Source organism: Microtus oregoni, unplaced genomic scaffold (assembly GCF_018167655.1).
Source record: "Microtus oregoni isolate MIOR12 unplaced genomic scaffold, Mior012 000060F_025, whole genome shotgun sequence".
NCBI lineage: Eukaryota > Metazoa > Chordata > Mammalia > Rodentia > Cricetidae > Microtus > Microtus oregoni.
In genome coordinates this window covers 19,623-27,500 of record NW_024543860.1, presented here as the reverse complement: position 1 = coordinate 27,500, position 7,878 = coordinate 19,623, and positions in this window count along the sequence as shown.

The following is a 7,878-nucleotide window of genomic DNA, read 5'->3' as shown; positions in this document are numbered from 1 at the left end:
TTTTCTTTCTTTGGGAATGTACATCCTTTCTTTCTTTCTTTCTTTCTGTCTCCTGACTGTCACTGGCTAAGAAAATGGTGGCCTCCATGTCACTGGTTCTGGGTGAGTGCCAGCAAAGCAGCTCCTAAAATGGAAATTGATGAAGGGATAGATAGATAGATAGATAGATAGATAGATAGATAGATAGATAGATGGGATGCACACGCGCTCGCACATACATACATACATACATACATACATACATACATATGCACGCACGCACGCACGTGCATGACATGTACAGATGGGGGGGTTCCAATGTTTTCAGAGGAAGGTGCTCGCTGGTAATAATAAAGGTGCTGGTAAATAAGGCTGGAAATAGCTGAATCATTAAAACTCTTCAAATAAATAAAAAGCAATTCTCTCTCTCTCTCTCTCTCTCTCTCTCTCTCTCTCTCTCTCACCATATACCAGCACATCTGAACTGACTGCAACATACAAAAGAAGAAGAAACACGGAAAGAAGACATCCCTGCTGGACAGGATCATCTGATCTGAGATGAGAATAAAGTCTTCGAATGGCTGACAACAGCATTTCATTGAGAAGAGATTCCACGTTTTATGCTGTACAGTTAGTTAGTTAGATAGATTAAGAGGGGCCTGTGAACTGGGGTGGGGTGTGGCTTCTCAGGTCACGTCAGGTCAGGTCAGGGAGGGGCTGAGGAGTGTCCCATTGGCCTTGACAATAGGCAGGCACCAGTCAGACGTTAATGTTGAGTTCCTCAAAGGGAACTGACGGAGATCCTTGCTTACCTAAGAAATGCCTGACCTTGAAAAAGGTCTTGTGGAAAGCAGGTGCTTGAAACTGCAGTTTCACGTCTACCCAGAAAGCTCCCTCTCGGAAGGGAAAGTCATCGTGATATCTTACTCTTTTCCCAAGGATACCCTACCTACCCTTCTGATCATTCTGACTGAATTAAGTCTTCCACTGTAAATAAATAAATAGAGTAAGTATGTAAGTAAGCAAATACGTGGATGGATGAACAAATAAATACAAAATTTGCTGTTGTTGACTGACTTTTATTTCATAATGAATCTCTCTCTCTCTCTCTCACACACACACACACACACACACACACACACACACACACACACACAAACACTAAATATACAATAAAAGGAAGCATAACACCTTTACTCAGGGGGCAGAGTGAACTCTGAAAGTTTTCCAGGCAGGGCTATAGAGAGAGAGATGCTCCATGTCGGGCTGAAGAGATAGTTTAGGTTCAATTCCCAGCATCTACATGGCAGCTCACAGCTGTCTGTAATCCAGGAGCCCGAGAGCCATGGCAAAAACACAAATGCACATAAGATAAAAATAAATAAATTTTTTAAACGTGGGGGGGGGGGGGAGACAGAATATAAGAACAAACTGAGAAACAAGGAAAGATAGTGTTGGCTGGCTGGCTGGCTGGCTGGCTGGCTGGCTGGCTGGAATTCAGCAGAATATATCCCAAGTTTGCAAATGTGTGATCAGCTTGTGACAGGTTGGGCTGGAGATGCTGAGAACTGGGGAGCCCTCAATGCAAGACCAGATACTGGTTCCCATGAAGAGAGAGGGAGGGAGGGAGGGAGGGAGGGATCATTCATTCATTCCTATACTCAAGTTTAAGAAAAGATGAGTGGGGCTGGAGAGATGGCTCAGAGGTTAAGAGCATTGCCTGCTCTACCAAAGGTCCTGAGTTCAATTCCCGGCAACCATCTGTAATGGGGTCTGGTGCCCTCTTCTGGCCAGCAGGCATACACACAGAATATTGTATACATAATAAATAAATAAATATTTAAAAAAAAAAGAAAAGATGAGTGGCTATGGAGAGACCACTCACAGATATGAAAAATCATTTCCTAAAAATCAAATGTCTCAGTCACTATGCAACTGCTATGGTGCTTCTCCTAGATAGAACAAAACACACACACATACACACACACACACACACACACACACACAAAGGTGAACCAGGGAAAAGCTTTCTAAGCCTTTAAGGATGCACCGTGACTTCAGAGACCTCAGGGAGTATAGGGATGGGTGCTTGATGCTTCAGACTCATGTCATTGAAGGACATAACATAGTCTGGATTCACAGAGATTCACAACACAGAGCCATTGTCACTTACCCAGAGCTAACAAGAAATTGCAGTCTCAGCCGGGCTGTGGTGTGTGCATGCCTTTAATCACAGCACACACACAGATCTCTGTGAATTCAAAGATGGCCTGATTTACAGAGTGAGTTTTAGGACAGCCCAAGATACACAAAGAAACCCTTTCTTGAAAAACAAAACAAAACAGCAAAAGAAAGAAAGAAAGAAATGGAAAAAGAAAAAAAAAAGGCAGTCTCTTCCCACTCTCTCATCCATTGGCTCTTAAAGAGCTCTCAAGCTGAACTGGAGACCAGGGTGTCATTCATAACTGGGAAGCTAGAAACCTTAGGGGATCACAGGAGTCAGACTGACTGCAGCACTTGATGCCTCAACCCTGTTAATGGCTGTGATATAAGGTATGGTAAAATATGGGCTTTGGGCCTTTCGGCCGCGGTAGCCATCTTTCAGTAACTCGCCAAAATGACAAACACAAAGGGAAAGAGGAGGGGCACTCGCTATATGTTCTCTAGGCCCTTTAGGAAACATGGAGTTGTTCCTTTGGCCACGAATCTACAAGAAGGGCGATATTATAGACATCAAGGGAATGGGCACTGTTCAAAAAGGAATGCCCCATAAATGTTACCACGGCAAAACCGGAAGAGTCTACAATGTCACCCAGCATGCTGTGGGCATCATTGTAAACAAGCGAGTTAAGGGCAAGATTCTTGCCAAGAGAATTAATGTGCGGATTGAACACATCAAGCACTCAAAGAGCAGAGACAGCTTTCTGAAGCGGGTGAAGGAGAACGACCAGAAGGAAAAGGAAGACAAAGAGAAGGGCACCTGGGTTCAGCTCAAGCGAACCCAGAGAAGCACACTTCGCGAGGACTAACGGGAAGGAGCCTGAGCTGCTGGAGCCCATTCCCTACGAATTCATGGCCTGATGTACAAAAAGAAATAACACACCTGGACTATTAAAAAACAAAATACGGGCTTTGGCAGAGCGCTATTCCCCCTTCTCTATTATTATTGCTACACAACGAAAAGGACCGGGGGGGGGGGGGGGGGGGAGGGGGGTGATGTGCAGTGCTGGTATTGAAATCTCACTGACTCCTTCCGCACTCCTTGTCAATTCCCGACTTTGTCAAATCAACTATCGTGAATCTTTGATGTGGGTTGGCCCTTTAGGAACTCAGAGAAACAAGACAGACCTATTTCATTCCAGAAACCTCCCAGTTCCTGAGCCCTAGCCCTGGAAGTCTCAAAGCCATCACATCCAGAAATCTCTCTAGTCCCTGCTAGTGGTGAACTCACTTCGTCTTCCCCAGGACCACTAATTATTTCTCCGTGTTTTCCTCTGAGATCTGAGGTCAGCTTTCTTCTTCCTCCCTCTGGCCTCTCCATGATCTCCATTCTCTAGACAACATGTCTAGAACTGAGTCTTATAGGCACCGAGAGAGTGTATCTTGAGGGCACTTGGCGTTTCTAGGACACGAGTGACATCACAAAATTCCGAGAGCTCTCCGGGATACCGTAGAATTTCCAGAGAAGGGACTGCTGATGTCGTGAGGCACGGCCTTTACCTCCTTGCTAATATTTCTCCCCGAACTGACCAACCGACCGACTGACCGGAAACCTGAGGTTTCCTTTCCAGGAGTCTCTCCTGCGACACAGAGGGAGCCATTCAGGATTTCCTCCTTCCAAAACCAGAAATTTCTCTCTGCTTCATTAAAATCTTTTCACTACTTCCTTCACCCATGGGGAGTTAGTTAGTTGAACACTCACTTTTTTCATGAATGTCCCTTCCTCCCTCTCCGGAACATCTCATATTACTGATTCATACTCAGTAAATCAGTAATATGAGAAATTAGGCCAGGAGGACACGGAAGATGAGGGTTGAGTCCTCTGAAGTGAACAAGCACTTAGGGAAGGCTAAACTTAAGGGAATTTGACTCTGAGTGGCAAGACATGAATAGCTGCTGCCAAGGCACAGATGCAGGCATCGGGCTGAGGCACCAACTGGGCCCTTGGCATCCTCCTGCATCATCAGAGCTGTGTGAGAAACTCAGACCAAAGGAGGGCCGTGTTCAAAGGGAGAGGGCATTTTCTATGGATGGCTGCCAGCTATCTCTTGGCTTCTGTAAGTACAGGAACTCAACAAAGAAAGAGACATGCCAGACAGGAGGTTTTGGTAAAAATCTGAACTGAACTGAATAGAAACTGGCTATTACGTATTAGTGTTTTCAGAGTTATGTCTGAGGAACAAAATACTTAAATAAAATAAAACCAAATCCTTAAAAAACATCCAGGTGTCCTCTGAGGGGGCATGGAAAACAAAACAAAACAGAAAGATAAGAGGGATTTTAGTTGTTCCAAAAACCCTCAGAGCCGGGCGGTGGTGGTGCACGCCTTTAATCCCAGCACTTGGGAGGCAGAGGCAGGTGGATCTCTTTGAGTTCGAGGCCAGCCTGGTCTAGAAGAGCTAGTGCCAGGACAGGCTCCAAAGCTACAGAGAAACCCTGTCTCGAAAAATCAAAAAAAAAAAAAAAAAAAAAAAAAAAAAAACCCTCAGGAACAAAACTTCCCCAGGAGAATAGCAAGAGTTCATTGGGAAACTGTCTGTCTCCTGTTGCATCATTTCAAGTTTTTCTAACTTGAGACTGGATGGTGTCAGCTGTAAGATTTTCATCTTTTACGCTCACAGTGAGATTCTAGCCTTTTTTCTTTTTTTATTGAGAGATGGACACATGTTCCCTCCCTCTAGTTCTATTGGCTGTACAGCTTTGACCAAGAAAGAGGGTTGGATTTCATCAAAGAATTTCTCTCCATTTTATATTTCACCCACTTTTGATTGCTATTAAGTGCAATCTAGCTGGTTTGTGGTGTTTCAGGAACACTTTCCTTATTCTTCTGGGTTTTGTGTGTGTGTGTGTGTGTGTGTGTGTGTGTGTGTGTGTGTGTGTGTGTGTTTGGTTTTGTGAGGACAGGGTTTATCTAGGAACAGTCCTGGAATGTCCTTGGTAGGTGAGGCTGGCCTTGAACTCCCCCTGCCTCTCTGTCATTTCTTCCTACTTGGTGTGTGTTTGGTTGCTGTTTTGAGTTTTCAGATCTCCTGAAAAAAAGATCAAGATCATTTCTTTCCTAAACTCTGTGTCCTTGGGACACAAGCATTAAAGGGTGTGGCTACAGCTCCACTGGACCTCTTTGATATGGATATCTGCAGCCTTTCCTGTTGGAGTTGGGAAATTGAAAGTTGTTGACTTGAATTCACTCATTGCAAAAAAAAAAAAAAAAAAAAAAAAAAAAAAAAAAAAACCACCCTTATTTATTTTATTATTTCACATTTTAACTTGATTTTTTTTTCTTTTTTTGAGACAGGAATTGGCTTTTTATTTATGCTCCAGACAATCTATCTCACTACATGGCCCAGGACTTCTTTCTGAACGCTTCCATGATAGTAGTCAGCTGCCCAAAATATACTGCTGCTGCTGCAATTTTAGAAAAAAATTAAATAAAAATAAATAACCTGAGATAAACAAAGAAAAAAAGGAAAGCACCTATTTTTCCTTCCTTCCTTCCTTCCTTCCTTCCTTCCTTCCTTCCTGTTTTCTTCATTTATTATTTTTTATTTTTGGTTTCTCTGTATAATACCTTTAACTCACTATATAAACCAGGCTGTCATCTTGGTGACATTATGGTTTTGTTTTTTCTTATTTCTGGTCTGAAAATTGACAAATTGACATTTCTTCTCCCTCTCTCTTTCTCATTTAATTCATGTTTTATTTTATGTATTTATTTATTCATTCATTTATTTATTTATTTTTGTTTGTGTTTTGGTTTTGATTTTCAAGGCATGGTTTCTCTGTTGTCTTAGAACTAGCTCTTGTCGACCAGGCTGTCCTCAAACTCCCAGAGATCCAACTGCCTCTCTGCCAGATATGGAACCAGTCATCTTGGTTAGTTCAAAAGCCACCCCATAAACACATGTGCGCGTGTTTATGACATGAACACGTGAGACATGAACACGTGAGAAACAGGAAGGAACGAGGAGTGGTGTCCACTCACTAAATGCAGGCCTGCCTGCAGTGATTGAAAGAATCAGAAATGGAGAGATGGAATTTCTGGACTTTACTGAAACCACATGGTGGAAATCTAGTGCCCTCTTCTGTTGACAGGGCCTAGATGTGCATATTTGCTGTTTTCTGGTTGAAGCTGGGAAACAGTACCTTCTTGCTGAAGTTGGATAATTGTTGAATTCAGCCATTTTCAGGTTTCATAGAAAACAAAACAAAACAAAACAAAAAGCCCCTTCTTTGTTTTATTTCACATTTTAATTTGATTTTTTTTTTTTTTGAGACAGGACCTGTCTTTTTATTTGTGTTTCAGACAAACTATTTTACTACATGGCCCAGGACTTCTTCTTTCTGAACACTTATGCTGCAAATACAATCTTTTTTTTTAATTAATTATTTATTATGTATACAGCATTCCTTCCATGCATGACTGCAGGCCAGAAGACCCCATTACAGATGGTCGTGAGCCACCATATTGTTGCTAGGAATTGAACTCAGGACCTTTGGAAGAACAGTCAGTGCTCTTAACCTCTGAGCCATCTCTACAGCCCCTGAAAATATAATCTTAAAAGAAAAAGTAAAATTAAAATGAATGGCCTGGAATTAACAAAGACAAAAAAGGGGGGAAAAAAACCTGCATTTTCTTGCTTGCTTGCTTTTTTTTTTCTCTTCTTTTAGTATTTTTTGAGGCACGGTTTCTCTGTGTAACAGCCCTAGCTGTCCTGGAACTCAGTTTATAGACCAGGCTGTCTTGTTGGTAACGTTCTCTTTTTATTCTTATTTCCTATCTGTAAATCCACATTTCTTCTCTCTCTCTCTCTCTCTCTCTCTCTCTCTCTCTCTCTCTCTATCTCTCTCTCTCGCTTTCTCTCTCTCTCTCTCTCTCTCTCTCTCTCTCTCTCAATTTATTTATTTCTTGTTTGGTTTTGTGTTTTACTTTATGAGACAGGGTTTCTCTGCTGATTTGGAGACTGTTCTTGGAACTAGCTCCTTTCTTGTAGACCAGGCTGGCCTAAAACTCCCAGAGATCCTGCCTCTGCCAGATATGGAGCCAGTGCTCTTGAATGCCTTCATCTGGTGAGGTCAAAATATACCCCCCCCCCACACACACACCAAACACAAACACAGGCACAGGCACAGGCACACCCAGAGACACATAAATAAACTTTTAAATTAAGAGCCTGGAGAGCTAGTTTCTTGGCTCTTCCTGAGAAATTGGGTTCAATTCCCAGCACCTGCATGGTTAAATAAATCATAAAAAAAATTCTTTAAGAAATTGAAATTAAACTACACAACTGGAAACACTGTCTCAACTAAAAGTAAAATAAAATGTAAAAGAGTGCAGTGCTAAGTGCAGTTATGAAAATGTTTGGAAATATGACACCTTCCCTGTCTCCCCCACATACACAGGCACACCGAGAGAGAGGTTTAAATAAATGTGGTGGTGGCACATGCCTTTATTCCCAGCACACAGGGGGCAGAGGCAGGTGAATTTCTTGGGAGTTGGAAGCCAGCCTGGTCTACAAGAGCTAGTTCCAGATTAGCTAGGACTGTTACCCAGGGAAACCCTGTTTCGAAAAACAAGACAAAAAAATTAAAATTGAAGTAAATGTACAAGCCAAAGCTACAGGCCCTGGCCTCCACTCCTGTCCCTGAGGGCACCTGGTAAAAGTGAGAAGGCAGATTTCA